The sequence below is a fragment of the Peromyscus leucopus genome, chromosome 3 (genome assembly GCF_004664715.2).
Source record: "Peromyscus leucopus breed LL Stock chromosome 3, UCI_PerLeu_2.1, whole genome shotgun sequence".
Classification (NCBI taxonomy): domain Eukaryota; kingdom Metazoa; phylum Chordata; class Mammalia; order Rodentia; family Cricetidae; genus Peromyscus; species Peromyscus leucopus.
In genome coordinates this window covers 47,404,840-47,422,636 of record NC_051065.1, presented here as the reverse complement: position 1 = coordinate 47,422,636, position 17,797 = coordinate 47,404,840, and the positions used below count along the sequence as shown (strand labels likewise).

General features: G+C 45.8%; 1 pseudogene; it reads left to right on the top strand.

The window, feature by feature from the left end:
* LOC114701528 overlaps positions 1–17,696 on the top strand; it is a 385,931-nt pseudogene extending 368,235 nt beyond the window's left edge.
* Positions 17,697–17,797: the final 101 nt, after the last annotated feature.

Sequence of the window (17,797 nt, the reverse complement as noted above, 5' to 3'; positions counted from 1 at the left end):
GGACTGAGCCTCTGAACTGTAATCCATCCCCTATTAAGTGTTTTCCTTGATAAGAGTTGCCCTGGTCATGATGCCTCTTCACAACAATAAAGCCCTAAGGTACCCAGGTTTTTCTGATTCATAGCGGAGACCCATTCCACCAAACCACACTCCAACATGTTGCGTCTGCCCTAGCTGGAAGCTGGTGTGGGTTGACCCTGCATTCTTCTGGACCAGGAGAGTCATGTGACGGCCAAACATGACTCTACATATAGTGACATGGCTGTAGGTACTTGGCTTCATGCCAGGCCCCTGGGGGACAATATGGCTTTCTCTGCAAAAGTTTTGAGGAGACTTAAGAATGAAGGACCAGAAAAAGCAAGAGGTTTCAGTGACATAAAAGGTCTGCAGGAAGCTGTCATTTCAAGCACTGTTCCCCTTAAGAAACCCAGACAGGATTGCCTCCTGCCCCAAGATTCCCAGTTAGCTTCATGGACCACTGTCGTCAGAAGGAGGAGAAGAGAGAAGCAGGCAGGAAGATGGCATGCTCTAAGCGGCTCGTGGAAGCTCACGGATCACAGTTTGAGAATGTTCCTTTCTGCACAGCTGTAGCTGCCACTCTGTTCCATGGAGAAGCCAATTGGATCCCACGAATTCTCAGCTCCAAACCGAGGCCCAGATGGATAAGAAGCTGCAAAGATTCGCATGGAGAGAAATACGCGGCGCTGCACTCTTAATTCGTTTCCTTTCCAGAACGCTTCTCCCCGCTCCGTGTGATTGCTCATACCAGATCTTCCTTCCCAATTCATGAAATGGGCAAGGTCAGGTGGGCAAAGCAGACTGCACCACCAGCTGCCTCTCCTGCAGGACTTGTTTTCAAATGAGCGTGGCGGAAGACAATGAAACGGATGATTCCCAGCTCTTTCTGCAATGAAATAGTTGGAGGCTGAATGCCAAAGTCAAACGTTTGTCATATGCTTGAGACTTTCAGATTAAATAATTTAATTCAACATAGGATTGCCTCATGAATGTAAAAGTAATTCACTGTATATATTAATATATGAATCATGGATTTATTATGTATATATTAATATATTCATTGCATATACTTGTACATATACATATAAATACGCATTTGTGTATAAAATCTGGCATCAATCCCAAGAAATACAGAAGTCATAGTAACTGAGGCTGGACTTCAATGGCTATTCCTGAATTCACCACTGAAACAGACCATAGAATGGCTTCCTCATGAGAAAGGGCAGTGGTTGGTGGTGTTTTAGTCAAAAGAAAAGATATGGAGAATGTGCTATATAGATTAAAAGTTATGAACTTCAGCCATTGTTGTCATTTAGTAAATAAGTACAGGCAACCATTAAGGCTGCACCAGTATTCCAGAAGAACTCCAGGGTGAGATGCTCTGTGGCAGCAGGCTCTTCAAGCCCCACCTTGGATGTTTATTTCAAGACTCTTTGTAATCCCCAAAACCTCAAAAGCAGCACAAATCCTCATGCGTGGAAGCAGGCTAACTTTGGCAGTACGGTGTAAGCCACTTTCTAGTTAAGATTTTATGGGTCTTGGATACCTGACCCAGTCTATAAAATGCCTGCTGCCTACCAAGCTTGAGGACCTGAGTTTGGATCTCCACCAATCATATAAATACCTGGTGTGGCAGCATACATCTATGGCCATCCGTAGTCCTGGGGAAGCAGAGCCGGGTGGATCTCTGGAGCTCATTGGCTAGCCAACCTACAAAGCTCTAGGTTTAGGGAACCTCTGGCTCAAAAGCCAAGATGGAAATGTGATTGAGGAAGACACCTACATCAGCCTCTGGCCTCCACATGCCTGTGCCCATACACACACACACACACACACACACACACACACACACACACACACACACACTGATTTAGATATGAATACTGAATGCTGACAAAATCCCATTCAGTGGCTGAAGGTGCAGTTAAGGTAATTTGCAGGGGAAATGCCTGTGTATATGTTAGAATATCTGCAACCTCTGGAGGAGGATAGAGTGGCTGGGAGGAATAGGAACATCAGGCAGGGGAGGCACTTGAGACATCTATTCAAGCAGTATATATATCCCTAAATTCATTTTAACTTTTCCCTCAGTCACTTTATAATTAAGAAAAAAATGAGCTAAAAGTAAGATTTTGAGAAAAAAAAAATCCCCGAATCAAACTGTGCAGTGTTTCTCGATGCTTCTCTTCAGGCTGGTTCCTTTTGTTTTCCTGATGGAGCCCACTGGCAAGGCAAATGTCTCATAAAACCCAGTGTTGTCACGTGACCCCACAAGAGCCGGTGACCTCTGGGAGTTCAAAGACAAATTCAATTCCAAGCCTGTGGAATTTGGGACCTCTGGTCGGGAAGTCTGCACAGACAGAGCATCCTGGGTTTCTTTCCCTGCTTTCTGTCGAGAGCAGTGGCTCTCGGCTGGCATTTACCCGGGCCGAGGCCACGGGAGAAGAAGCTGCTGACGGAGATGAAAAGCAGCGGCTACAGTTCTTGCCTGTCCTTAAGAACCATTTTTCTTCCGCCTCACTTAAAGCTTTCCATTTCTAATATTATACCTTACATATAGAAAGCAATTTTAACTTCTCTAAGCTTTTTCACATGTATTATTATCGCTCTTCAAAATAATCCTGCAGAGAAGGTATTATTCTGATGCGAATTTCTGAAAAAAAATAAAAATGCTTTCTGAAACTCAAGGTACCAATTGAATCACAAGTAGGTACAGTTCAGGCATGGGTGTGTGAATGCCTACACACACACACACACACACACACACACACACACACACACACACACGCGCGGTAAAGACAGACACAGAAAGACAAAGAGACAGAGATGGAGAGAAACAGAGTGACAGACAAACTGAGATTCACAAACAGCTGTGCAACAATATTATAATTTAAGTGGCATACAGAGTCTGGGTAGACCAGGTACGCCTATACTTTATTTCCTCCAAGTTTCAAGGTCTATATTTCATGTAATCGTCACAAGACCGAATCCCTGTTCATAACCCAGAAGGACTCAACTCTACCACCTGTTCCTTGAGAATCCAGCTAGACACAAACTAAAGACAGGAGCAGTTTCTGGAACTGGTTGTTGAGTTCCCTGTTTGAGATGGTGGAGGCCTCAGGAGTTCAGAAGAGCTGTGGGTTAGCTTGTATAGGGTACACTGGAGGGACAGCCCCTGGAGATATTCAGTATGTGGGCAGGACCTTACAGGATAACTTCAAAGACTCTGTGTTAACTGGGTGGCATATAAAACGTCTGAATTGGGACAATGACACTTTGACCTTGGTTTTTCTCATTATAAGGAAATGTGTAGACCATCCCTCTACCTTTGCTCGGCCCGTTAGATGTTTTTAAAGTTTCCAGAGGCTCTGACTTTAGCATGGATGCTACCAAGGCCAGGGACTTTATAACACCGTCTGTGCATGTTGAGCAGGCAGGAACATAGACAACACAGATGAGAGACACAAGAGGGACAAGGACCCTCAGCACTCCAAGCTGCTATTACTTCATATGGGCCCATGTGGATGTCTGTTTTAGCTCTGAGATGGCCTTGAAGTCTGGAAACAGACATTCGTGGTGTGTGTGTATGTGTGTGTGTGTGTGTGTGTGTGTAGGTACACATGCATGCATGCATGTGTGTGGACACCTGAGGAGAATCTCAGATGTCATTCTCCGGAATGCATTCTACCTCCTTTGAGACCTCTCATTGATGAGTCCCAGAGATCATCCATTTAGCTAGACTGGCAGACCACAGAGCTCCAGGGATCCTCCTGTTTCCAATTCCCCAGTGCCTGAACCACAAGCTTGTGCCACCGTGCCCCATATGTTAATGTGAGTTCTGGGTGTTGAACTCAAATCCTCATAATCACAAGGCAAGAGTTTTACCAGCTGAGTCATTGGCCCGGCCCAGACAGTCTTGTTTTACTACATTGTTTTACAAATGAAAATGTAATTCCGTTAAACCAATTATTGTCTATGGACCTGCTGCATCAGTTTGCTAGCACTGATGCAAGCGGGTGAAGTGGCTTTACCAATAGAAATTTATTTTCATTGTTCTAGAGGCTGAAAGTTCAAGACCAAGGAGTCAGCGGTGTGAACTGCTGTTGCACTGTGTCATTTGGTGAATAACCACAAGGGGAAAGTCAACACGTGTTCACTACAAACAGGATCCTCCCCCGCCCACACACACATCTTAAAGAAATAGAGAATTTCATACAATGAGTTTTGACCATATTCATTCCATCCTCCAACTTCTCCTAAATTCACCCCCCCTTTCCTTACCCACCCAACTTTATTCTTTTTCTTACCATCAAGTCCAAACTTTGTGTTGCCCATGTATTCACGGATGTGTGGCTTTCCATGAGAGTGTGGTTGGTAGATCTACCATTTGGTCTGGCTTGGACTTGTCTGGTTCTTGTGCATGCTGTCATAACCTCTGTGAATCCTGTGGGCAGCTTCCCTGTTGTGTCCAGAGGACACTGTTTCTTGTAGTCATTCACAACCTCTGGCTCTTTATAGTATCCACGCCCTCTGGCTTCACAGTGATCCCTAAGCCTTGAGAAGAGAGGATCAGTACAGATGTTACTTAAGGCTGAGCATTCTGCATTCTCTTATTCTCTGCCCTTGGATACTTGTGGGTCTTTGAGGTAATCAATATCTAGTGTAAATGGAAGCTCCTGTGGAGAGGATTGTGATATGCACTAATCTATGGGTATAACAATGAGTCATTAGGAGCCAGTTTACAACTGTGTCCGCTTAGCAGAATAACAGTAGATTCTCCCTTAGGACCTATGACCTCTAGCTATACATCTTGACCCAACAATAGTATCAGATATGGGTTTCATTGTAGAGCAGGACTTAAATCCTGTTACTCCTATGATGTTTGGTTACTCTTATGATGTTTTAAGCCACTATTGCCTTGGTGGGCATGTCTTGGCAGGCCAGTCATACAAAGTATTTTTTCAAACATTTTGGCCCATGGTTGGTGATACCCACAGGTGTCCAACTTATGGCTTTGGAAAGGCACCCAGGGTCTGGAGCAATAGCTTAGTTCAAAGTGCTTACTGCCTCTGCAGGTTACCCAGGTTTGGTTCTCAATACCCGTGTGGCAGCTCACAAGCACCTATCACTCCAGTTCTAGAGGATCTTATTCCCAATTTGGGCTCTGCCAGTACCAGGCACATGGTGTACACATATATACATGCAGGAAAAATAACATTTATATACATAAAATAAAAATTTAAAAACTAAATGGCCAACTCCATTCTCTCTAGCATTGATGCCAATTTATAAATGGCCCAGTCATTAGAGCTTCTTGACTTGGAATGGTGCGTTACTGTAGCATATATACACTGGGGTACAGGATAGCCTTGTAATATAAAGATATAGCCTCAGGAATTTAAAAAAAATCCTTCTACCCTGGGCGTGTGGTTTCTGGGTTCTACTCCTGCAGTGTCTCAACCTGGAAGATTTTCACAGCTTGCAGAAAAAGGCAATGCAGAGCCCCATCCCTTGTAACCTGCTCACTTCCCAAACACATCCAACATCTCTTGCCTCATCCCAGCAAATCCCAAAGGCACCTTTGATGTAGAACCCTGTGACCTGCCTGTTGATAGCTGATGATGCAATGGTGTATAATTCAACAGGTAATTTATATTCTGTGCAGGTCTGAACATAGCTATAAAATGTTCTCGAGAGCTGAATGCTGCTGGGGCATTTAATCTAAGTGAAGGAAGGATTTAGTGTACATCAACTCTCTGGGATGAATGCTGGAGGAGGGATCCCCGCCCCCCCCCCGTCTGCTGATTTGCACCTCTAAGATTTTAATGATCGGATGGGGACTGAAGGATGATCTTAGGGAAGAGGGTGCTCCTCAGACACCCCAGTATGCATGCCTACAAGGACATTTCCACAGCAACCTCAGGACTTCTGGTCAGAACAGAGGCCCTCTCGACACATAGCAACAAAGGAACCGGCCAGGGCTGGGGACACAAAGACGTCATCCCTCATTCCTGGGAGCAGGAAATGTCACACAGATGGATCTCTAGCTCTAGAAAGCTGGAGAAATTGTGTGCCAGTGAGGTTTTTGGGCACATCTTGGCCACACAAGAAATAGATATTTGGGGAAATGCCCATGCACACTATATGTAACTGATCTGGATTCTTGTGAGAACCCTCACACGGGCCTTGGTTTCCTAGGAGATGGCTTCTTGAATTAGTAAGAGCATTCCCGCTCCCTTGCGCCTCGCCTGAGGCCTACAGTTTGATGTTATTTCTCTACAGGGTCCACTGCTGTGGCATGACTGCCATGGCTTCTCTGAGCATCACTAAGGGGTGTGGAAACACTCCTGCTACCCTCCCCTTCCTTCACAGGCTAGAACAGCAGCTACCGACCGAACAGATGACATCATCGTGTTGGTCTTATGCACCCACAGTGAGTGCTCAGAGGGGGCCGAGGGAGGAGTTAACTCTGTGGCTGTGAATACCAGCTTGAAAACAGTCCCTGGTGCTCACTATATTACAGTAGTACCTGGATGGGATGGAAGTACTCCCTGGGCTGCTGATCTAGTGCTCCTGGTGACAAAAGAATTAGCTGTCCCTGAACAATGCTGGCCTGGCCTGGCATTTCTTAACATTGGTAACACATCCCACAGATCTCTATTTCTATGTTGTCCTGATCGAGGCATGATACTCAGTCTGACTTAGATGCAACACTCCCATGATGCCCTACCTTGGGAAGTTCTGTAGGAAGGGCAGTTGGGCTTCTTAGGGCTTCCCAGTGTGCTGACTGAACATCTCACATTCCAGACACTCCCTCCCGTAACCTAGGTGACCTGGGATGCTTCACTACCCTCTACTACGTGAAGTAAGGCCTTGAAGGAGCAAAAGAAGCCAGAGGCTTAAGGGAATGTTGATTGGGTTATGAGTGTCTTAGTCCATTTTTTTTTTGTTGTTGTTGTTGTTGTTTGTTTTAAAAGAATACAGTCCTGGCAATGGTAGTTAATCATTGTTGTTGGTTGTTTTTATATTCTTTACTCTTTGGGGGACCTGATACCCAGCTCCCAAATAAATCCATACACGGAGTCTTATTCTTTCTTATGAATGCCTGGCCTTAGCTTGGCTTGTTTCTAGCCAGCTTTTCCTAACTAAAATTATCCCATCTATCTTTCATCTCTGGGCTTTTACCTTTCTCTTACTTCTGTATATCTTTTCTTTTCTTCTTATTCTTATTCTTTCCTGTCTGGCTGTGGGGCTAGGTGGCTGGCCCCTTCTTTTCTTGCTCCTTGATATTTTGATCCGCCTCTCCTCCTATTTATTCTCTCTGCCTGCCAGCTCCCACCTATCCTTTCTCCTGCCTTGCTATTGGCCATCAGGTGTTTTAGGCAGGCAAAGTAACACAGTTTCACAGAGCTAAACAAATGCAACATAAAAGCAACATATCACAGAGCTAAACAAATGCAACATAAAAGAATGCAACACATCTTTGTATCATTAAAACAAATGTTCCCCCAGCAAACAAATGTAACACATCTTAAATTAATATTCACAACAATCATGATTGTTGTCAGCTTGATGGAATTTACAGGTATCATGTAACAAACCTCTGGGAATGCCTGTGAAGAACTTTCCAGATTGAGTTGTGGTGGGAAGACACACTTTTAGTGTCGGCAGCATGACTGGACAGTGTTGACTACTGCCTCCCGCTCCTCCCACCACTCCCACCCTGCTGTGATGGACAGAAGTCCAAACTATAAGCCCAAAAAACCCTTCCTACAGTTGTTTTCGCCAGCTAGTCCGTTGCGTCAGTGAGGAAAGGTAACTAAAACATCTTCGTATTGACTTTGTAGTCAGCAATAGGCCAGATCCATGACGGTGGTGCTAAACGATCACCGTGACACTGAGAAATACCTCGCCTATCCCCATGTGGTATTCTTGCAGTTACTGTTGCATAATGGTGAATTTCTCAGGGTTTTATGTACACCATAAAGTGATATACAACTGCCTCAGACCGGGTGTTTGTTTGGCTCATAGTTCTAGAGGCTGCCAAGTCCAAAACCATGACACCAGTCTCTGGTGAGGGCTTTTTTTTTTCTTCATCACGGGGCAGGAGGGCATCATGTGGCCAGAGCAAGGGTGTTTGCTCAAGTCACTTTTCTCTTCTTTGTTAAAAATAGTTTTTTGAACATTTTGTTTTTATGTGTATGGGTGTTTTGCCTGCATGTATGCCTGTGCACCAAGTACATGCAGTACCCACAGAGGCCAGAAGAGGGCACCAGATTATTTGGGACTAGAGTTGCAGAAGGTTCTGAGCTGTCACGTGGATGCTGGGAACCGAAGACCACTCACTCCTCTGGAAGAGTAACCAGGTGCTCTTAACTGCTGAGCCGACTCTCCAGCTTCTTCCTGTCACGAGAACACCACTCATTTCATGCTAATTACTCTGCCACCTTTCTACACCACCCACTTACATATGAATTTAGGGATTCGGTTTGCAACAGACGAGTTATTGGTGAAAACATGCACAGGATAGCATAAGGGTAGCACTGAACTCTTTGCCCAGAGAACACCTGTGACATGCCATTTGCCTGGGATGGGACAGTTAAGAAGGAAACTTACTTTCCCTGGGCATATATGGGGCAATTCCTGGTCAGAGAAGAGCAGTCACTGGCCGCGTGCTCAAGAGGAAAAGCAGGAACCTGCAGCTCCAAAACAACAAATGGAGGCTGAGGATCACCTGGAAGGCTGGAGGAGCTAGCCAGGAAAGTACAAGGCAGCCTGGCTTCAGGGCAGCCTGGAACCCCAGAGATAGCCAAACAGAGGAGGCTGTCAGACAGCCAAGAAATTACAACTAGCAAGAGAAAAAAAAGCTAGACTCTGGTATTTGGCAACCAGAGAAACATTAATTAGAGATGGCAGTGACATGGAGGAGGTGGAGGGGGAAGCTGTGTTTGGAGTTGGAAGTCTGGTCAGTTTCCTCTCCTTTGCCCTGGTTGGACTGAAGGGCACCGGTTGGTTAGAGCAACCGTCTCAGAACCCTGAGATAGCGCCATTCTTGCCACCAGGTGTTGACAGGACTCAGAGACAGGAGCGTGCGGAACAGGGTGGAAAGGTGCTACGTGACATTAGATGTGTGATTTCTGGAAGGGCCTGAGTAGATAGCCCCAGAAGGAGGTGCGAGCTGTGGGAGAGCCATCCAAGGAGGCTCACACACACAGCCAGCTGCTGTTGGGAGCTGCGGCTTCCTGCTTGCGGATGGAGTTTACAAATAGGGACATTAGACAGTATGGGTCTGCAGGGTGGCACTGCCTGTGAGCCAGCACGTCTTGTTAGTGCAGGTTCTCTTCGCCTGTAGCTTCTTGGAATGGCACCTTATCTGCTTCTAACTGGACTCCTGAACTCTGAGCCCAGGCCAGCAAGACTCCTGGCACTAAGAGGCCAATTAGTTTTTATTTCTCATTCCTACCAGCTGGGACTGGCTGGCTGTGGCTGGCTGCCTGGAGACTGTGTTGAGAAGTCGGAGGCTTCTTGCAGGGCCAGCAGGCAGGAGGGTTGGGACTCTGAGCCATTTCTGCCAAAGGTATGGGCTTGTCATTAGCAGAGAAGCCACTGGATCTTGCTATCCAGAGGATGATCCATGCAGTGGCACACCTCAAGCTTGTCAGTGGTCTTCAAATGGTGTAAGTCTCAGGGACGCTTTCTCCTGGTGAAATTCCTCCTGGAAACAGATCAAAGCAGAGCTGTTTTGCTCAAAAGGGGGAGAGAGAGCTGGGAGTCTCTCTCGCTTCTCCCTCTTCCTAGTGGCAGATCTAGAAACATCTCCACATGAAACTATTTTCAAACCACTGGGGAGGGTGCTGCTTTACAAGAAGCCAAGGAAGATCTCTCTGAGGATGGCATTTGAATTGAGAACCGGGAGCTCAAGGCTGTTTTGGACAAGAGAAGGGGTACAAAGGCCGGGTTGTGGAGCCTGCTTCTCTAGTTTAATATCACAGAGGAGCCAGAGTGTCGGGCTGTGTGATCAAGCTAAGACATTCGCTCTGATAGGTGGACAGCATCCACTCAGGATTCTCCTTGTGGAGAAGGTGAGAAGTTTAGATTGCTACAAGCGATTGGGGGTTCCACAGCAGGATAGAACAATCATTTGGCTGGAGTTTAACATTTTCACAGGCTCTTCTATGGAGCGAAAGTAGAAGTCAAAACACTAGGGGTCTATTAGGGTAGTTGATGTAACATGGAAACTAGGCTTGGGTTGTAGCAGTGAACGCCTTGCTACTGAGAGATGGGGCAGGTGTCTAGCATGCTGCTCCATACCAGGCATGGAGCCCCGGGAACAGGGGCCCTGGCCAGGCTTGTCCCCTGCTTCCCAATGAAGCGCTCCTCATCCAGCACTACTGTCTATAACGAAGCTGCTCCGACCACCCCACCCTACCCCAGCCCTGCATGTTTACTAGTCACCAGGGACTGCTACCCCAGGGGGGACTTAGAGTCTCCACTTTAGCTCCCTGATTTCTCAGATGAAGGAAGCAAAGGCTCAGAGCTGATGATAATAAACCCATGTTTATTATCCTAATCCCCCGTCCGATGTTCTCTTTGCCTTTTTCTCCACTTTTCATTTACACATGGCTTATATTCCCTACTACATCCTAAGCTGCTTTTTTCCTGCTTTTTATTTTAGTTTTAATTAAAGATTCTTTAGAGCAGGGGTCCTATCTTATCCCCTCCCCCCCTTCTCTCACCAACATCTAGCACAATGATTAGTTCGACCAAAAGTTGAACAAATGTTTGTGGATTGGTTGTTCTGGCTCTACCAAACCCACCGCCAAGGAACTACCGCCACTTCACCCATCATGGCAGATCGACTGCTCCCCCTAGACCTGGTGCTGCTTACACCGCTTCCCCCCACCACTCCCTACGCTGTCGCTTCTGTGCTCCTCAGGTTATGCTCGCAGGCGCTAGGTGTTAGCAATGGAGAGCAGGCTCCCCACCAAAGGGAGGATGGCTTGAGGGTAGGGGTCTTGTCCTTCAACTGTTTTACTCCAACCCCGGCTACTGCTAGGTCACTGCTGAAATCCCAGTCACCTTTCTTGCCTCCCCACTTGCCTCTCAGTAAGTGCTCACGGGGAGCAGAATGACTAGTCTGCAGGCATGACCTCAGAGGCTGAGGCCGGCTACTCCATTTTCCCTGTAGAGTGAGCTGAGTACGGACTCATTTCTGAGGCCTCCCTGTGGGTCCCAGCAGTTTCCTCCCCGTCCCCGTGTGGATCTTCTCTCCCAGCCAAAGTCCCTGCATTTGTTTAGTGGAGGGGGTGATGAAGCTGTTGAGATAAGATAGCTGTGTTTCCTAGAGTTTATATAAAGTCCTATGTGACCCCTGAGACTGCCAGAGCTTCTGTTCATAAGATGCTGACTCGGTCCCACATCCCCATCTCAGAATTTACCAATCCTGGTCTAGAGCCATGATGCTCAGTGCCCAGAACAACCCAAAGGCAGCTCAGATTTGAACTTACCCCACTGTCGGATGATACTATGTAAGTACTTGAGCATGTGTGTGCATACATAAGTGCATGCGCTCATTCTAGTCTGTCTTAGTTACCTCCCTATTGCTTGATCGACTAGGCAACTTACAGGAGGGAGGATTTATTTGGGCTTAAGTGTCCAGAGGGATGAGAGTCCATCACCATCACTGTGGAGAAGCATGGCAGAGCAGGCTGGCGTGACAGCTGGAGCAGCAAGCTGAGAGTCCTCTTAAACTACAAGCAGAGAGAGAGAGAAGAGAGAGAGAGAGAGAGAGAGAGAGGAGAGAGAGAGGGAGGGAGGGAGGGAGCTGAGTGTCACGTGGCTTTTAAACCTTAGAGCCCACCTCCAGTGACATATTCCCTCCAGCAAGATCACATCTCCTAAACCTCCCCAAACAGCACCACCAGCTGCCAAGCAAGCATACAAGCACCTGAGCCTATGGGGGACATTCTCATTCAAAACAGCCCATGTCCTAAGTCTACATTTTAGAAAATTCTACAAATTGCACACTGACAGATGGGCTTCTAGGTCAGCAACAGAAAGATTCTCCACGCAGGCAGGTTTGATTTGTTGGAATTTAGAGTGTGTAACACTTATGTCAAGACACAGCTATCTTTCCTCTGCTTCTGAACAAGAGGTTGTGATCTGGAAAGTCTATCTATTGAGACTTCATCATCTTAAGAACCATCAGAGAGTCTCCTCTGAGCCCTAGGACCCAGGACCAGTGAGCCAGGGTGCTTCTTTCCTGACTCCTGTAAGTCTGGGGCTACTATTCTCATTTGTGAGGCTTATATGTACTGCTGCTGTTGCCATGGACATGAATGCATGAACTCATAGCCTGGCATAGACATACACATGTGAACTGCAAATACATGTATGCACATGTGCACACATATATTGATGCGAGCATTCATAAGCACATACGTACACTTGTACATATATTCACAGTGTGGTACATACACATGTATTTAGTCATATGGCACTTGTGCCCAAGTTGTCCTGATGCCTTTCCATTGTCTCTACAAACAATCATTTCTTCTCTTTTACTGAAGAAAATGTTTTCATACAATATATTCTGATCACAGTTTCCCCTAACTCCTCCCAGATCTCCCCACCTTCCCACTCACCCAACTCCATACTTTTTCTTTCTCTCTCCTTAGAAAACAAACAGGATAAAAAGAAAAATCACAAGAAACACACACAGACACATAAAAATAAAACCCATAAAAATACAAGATCAGATCATTCTTGAAGCAGGCATGGACTGATCTATTAGTTGGACTTCCTGGCTCTGCTCCCACCTCCCAGACAACCCATACCTTCTGTAATGATCACAGCTTTCTCCTGGCTGCCTCCGTATGCTCAGGAGCCCTCTGAACTTCTCAGTGGTCCTTGGAAACACAGATTGGAGTCAATAGAGGGCCTCTTAGAAAGAACAAGCTTCTCAACTCAGGAGCTGCATTCACAATGTATTCGAGCTCCTGTGGACCCGTTCTCTAGCCACTTTTTTTTTTTTTTTTTTTTTTTGTTTTTCGAGACAGGGTTTCTCTGTGTAGCTTTGCGCCTTTCCTGGAACTCACTCTGTAGACCAGGCTGGCCTCAAACTCACAACGATCCGCCTGCCTCTGCCTCCCGAGTGCTGGGATTAAAGGCGTGCGTCACCACTGCCTGGCCCTAGCCACTTTTTTTTTTATCACAGAAACAACTTCAGACCTTGGTCTTCATTCCCAAGTGAGAAGTCAATAGATCAAAAGTATGAATACTTTTAACAACCCTTCTCTGGAAAGCAATACCAGCCTACATTTTTCACACAGAGCTATTAGATGGCCCATATTTCAGTGCCTTTATTAGTTTTGGAGAGGATCAAAACCAACCAGCCAACAAAAACAAAACAAAACAAACAAAAAACCCAAAACACAAGACAGAGGGTGAGGAGATAGCTTGGCCAGTGAAACGCTTACTACATAAGCATGAAGACCTGCATTCCACCCAGGACCCAGGTAAGAAAGCCAGGCCCAGTGCTCACTGTGGTGGCAGCACTGGGGAGGTGGCACTTGTGCCCAAGTTGTCCTGGCAGACACCTGTGGCCAGATAACCTTGCGTATGCAGCACACACCAGGTGGGTGAAAGATCCCACATAAAAGAAAGGCCAATGGCACCTGAGGACAGACACCCAAGGTTGACCTCTGGCCTCCAAATGCTCATACACATATACCTGAAAACACATGTTCACACATGCACAGACATGGGGACCGAGGGAGGTAGGGAGGGAGAGAGAGAGAGAGAGAGAGAGAGAGAGAGAGAGAAGAGAGAGAGAGAACCAAAAATCCAGAACAAAATTTGGCTAACTTTGTGCTTTGAATTTTCTTTTTCCCTTCTTTTTTTTTTTTTAAGATTGACATTTATTTTTTGTTATTTATTTGTGTGAGTGTTGGGGGATAGATGCACCTGAGTGCTGTACCCTAGGAGGCTGGAGACCAGAGTGCTAGGATCCCTGAAACTGAAATTACAGGCAGTTGTGAGGTGCCATGTGGGTGCTGGAAATCAAACCTGGGTCCTCTGGAAGAGCAGTCAGTGCTCTTAACCGCTGAGCCATCTCTCTAACCCCTATGCTTTGAATTTTCAATTCTTGGATTATGAATAACATTGAGCACATTTTGTCTTCACTGCCTATTCATATTTCTTCCTTCCTCTATGATCTGAACTTTGACTGGCTACACTTATTTCTCCTTCAGTATAATCCTTTGTCCTAACAAGCATGGACAAATCATCTGTCCTATGTGTATCATGGTAGAACACAGAAAGCACCTGGAATTTCGGTGGACAATTGGCCATGGATAGGAAGGAGCCAGCTGCCTGGTGCCAGTCTTCAGTAATACAATGGAGCTGGAGACAGTGGTACACACATGTAAATCCTAGCTCCTCAGGAGGCTGAGGCAGGAGGATCACAGAATGAAGACCTGACTGAGCTACAAAATGAGTTCAGGTCCAGCCTGGGAATCTTAGCAAGTCTAAAAACAAATAAATAATAAATAAACATAATAGAAGAGCTTGGATATAGCCTAGTGGTAGAGTACTTCCCTTGTATGCATGAAGCCCTAAGTTAACATCCGGTAATCAACCCCCCTCCCCAAAAAAGAAGTAAAAGCACCATGGGTAAGACTATAAGCTGAAATCTAGCCACCTGAGATTGCATCCTGGCTTCCCACCTACCTGCTGTGTGAGTGATGTTAGGCACGTGACGTAACCTCTTGGGGCCTCAATACCCTAGTTGGTGAGATAGAGATGAAAATATGATCTGTGTAATAGGGCTGTGCGAAGAATTAAAGACCAAGCATGTGATGTAGCTTCCGGCCCACAACACTTGCAAACACACAACACTTTAAGGAATTCTTTGACAATTGCATACAATGTATTATGATTATCCTCACTCCCAGTTTTCCTCCTAACTCCCCCCAGAACCACCCCCTCACCTCCTTACCCACCCCAACTTTATACACATTGCTTGTGCTCTCTCTTCCTACTTGCTCTCTCACTCACTCAAGAACACCGATTCCCGTTTGCACTTCCGTATGCTCATGGGTGTGAGCTATGGGCTGGCAAGTGGTTGACCTACCAGGGGCCACACCCTTAAAGAAAACAGACTCTCTCTTCACCAGAAGCCGTCAGCTGTCAATAGCTTCTCAGTTAGGGGTGGAGGGGGCTGTGAGCCCCCCCCCCTTTGCTGGAATGTTGCCTGGCTTGGTCTTGTGCAGGTGACCATAGCTGCTGTGAGTTCATGAGTCCTGGCATGTCCAGGACTCCCCCGTGAATGCTCCAGTCCTCTCTGAATTCTGGCTCTTCGACTCTTTCCACCCATCTTCCCACACAACACAATGTGATGGTGTACATGTCCCATTTGTGGCAGAGAATGCCACTGACACTGACTCTCTGCATTTCAATTAGTCACACAACACTTCTCCATTACTGAGTATGACTGCAGCTACTGTGCCATTTAAATGGTCATAAACTTATGAACTTCCTTGTCCTATCCTGCATTTCTTCCCTTGTTTCTCCAGGAACCTTCTGGAAGACATAAGATGTGATAGTAAAGAAACCCAGCAGTTACCAAATTTTTTCATGATGGCTAGAAAACATAGCACACTGCTTCTCCTGTCCCTTCCTGGGAAGAAGTTTATCTCACCTGCTTCTTCCCATTGACCAGATGAACCTGCTTCGTTGGGTCACATAAAGCATACGTGAGGGAGAATCTGGAAAAGCTCTGAATTCACTCTAGCTGTAAAAATATTGGTATTGTTAAGGGAGTTTATGATTCAAAACATTTTCTCTCATCCACCTCTTCTAATGATCTTCTAGTTGAGGTTGATTTGAGGGATATATATCAGGTTGTATGTGTATTTGCATGTATATGGTGAGGAATATATTTTAGAGAGAACCCTAATATCAAGTAGATTTGTTAAATTTCTCATTGAAGTGTGTTGGCTATGTTAAGTGATGTCTGCGTGGACAGGGAGGCTGAGAAGGCATACGTGTGGGTCCCATGGTTTTGACTTAACCACCACAACCCATAATGTAAAGGAATATCTTAGAGGGCCAGCTAGTTTTTCCATGGACATTTTCCAGAAGTGTTGCCTTACAGAAAATGGAAAGTTTTTCAAGAGTCAGGTAACTGAGTCAGGCTTTTTTTCTTTTTAATGGCCAGAGTTTTTGGTGACTAGATTAAAGAAAGAATATTTAAATTTGTATAAGATATTATATATATATATGAAAGAAAATAGATGTTTTTAATTGCTCTACCAAATGGGATGGTTTGTGTTTCCAATGAAAGAAGCATATTTTAAATACTTTATAAAAAATTAAATATCCACCCTATATAATCTCTAATGAGATACTCATTTGGGATTTTATCAAAGAGGAGACTTCCTGAGTTTGTCCAAGATAGGTAAGAATTGGAGAACCCAGAAGCAGTGGGTCTTTAATGGTGCCCTCCTCCCATGAACTTCTTTTGATGGTAACCTTGGTGACAGCGGGCTCTTCTCTAAATCGTCTCATCTCTCCACTTAAAAGAAGTGTGAATGAATGTAACAATCTAACTTCTCTTCTCTCTTCCTCCCTTCTTCCTTCTCCTTCTCCATCTCCCTGCCCGTGTTTCTCCTGTTCTCCAGGAACCTTCTGCATCATCTCACTGTGCACCTGTGTGGCTGGGATAACTTTGAGTTATCACGTTACCGACGCTACTATATGGACTTCCAGATGACATCAGCCATGGCTATGGATGGTCATGTTCTGTGCATGGGGGGCTGGCCTCACGCTAATCTCGGGATTCTTCTGTACCTTGGCCCTCTGTCAACCTGTCCGAGGACCAACTGCCCTAAATCCAGACCAGAAATGGGACAGTGTGCTAAAAAAAAAAAAAAAAAAAACCCATACATATATATATATAAATATATATATAATATACATATATAAAATGAAACTCAATCAAGATGATGCAGTGCAAGGTAGAGTTGAGTTGGCTCAGGCACCTGCATCTCATCAGACTTTGTGTTGCTCATCTCCAAGATGGGAAAAGTGTTCCATCCTGTGGCTCTCTCATCAGTTCTTGACTTTGGCTTCATGATTTCTTCAAGACAGAGTGAAAGCCACACCACCTGCGGTAGCATCTTGACCCCTGTCACTCATAAGGATGTGGTGGTGAACTGGAAGGGACAGAGGCAGTGGTCTGAAGCAACACAGATACACAGAAGGAAGAGCTACACTCTAGGCCATAGGAAAGGCCACCACCACCCAGCCATCATACCATGGGGAAACTCAGTCCTTGAGTTCATAGAATGTAACCATCTTCGAGGCCATTTTCAGAACCACTTTCTGCTCCTCCTGTTCTGAGCTCTTCCAGCCCACAGCGACACCCAAGAGTGGAAGAGAAACAGACTGAGAAGGAAGTTTTCTCTTTGTGGCCAAACGTTGGAACAATGTCTTAGAGGTGGGAAGGGGAGAGAAATGCTGAGAAGGCAAGATCAGCATCAACAAAAGGACATTTCAGTGGATGCTCCGGAAAACCAGTCTTACCTTCCAGCTGCCTTACACCCAGTTAAACGAGAGGCCACCTGTCTCCCTGCCTGCGCTCTCTGGGCAGATCGAGCCTTCGAGCAATGCTGTGATATGTGTGGTGTGTGCGCGTGTGTGCATGTGTGCATAAGGTTTTGGGTGGTTGCCTTTTTCTTTTCCACTCTTTGAATGGAAATATCATCTTATTCTTCTC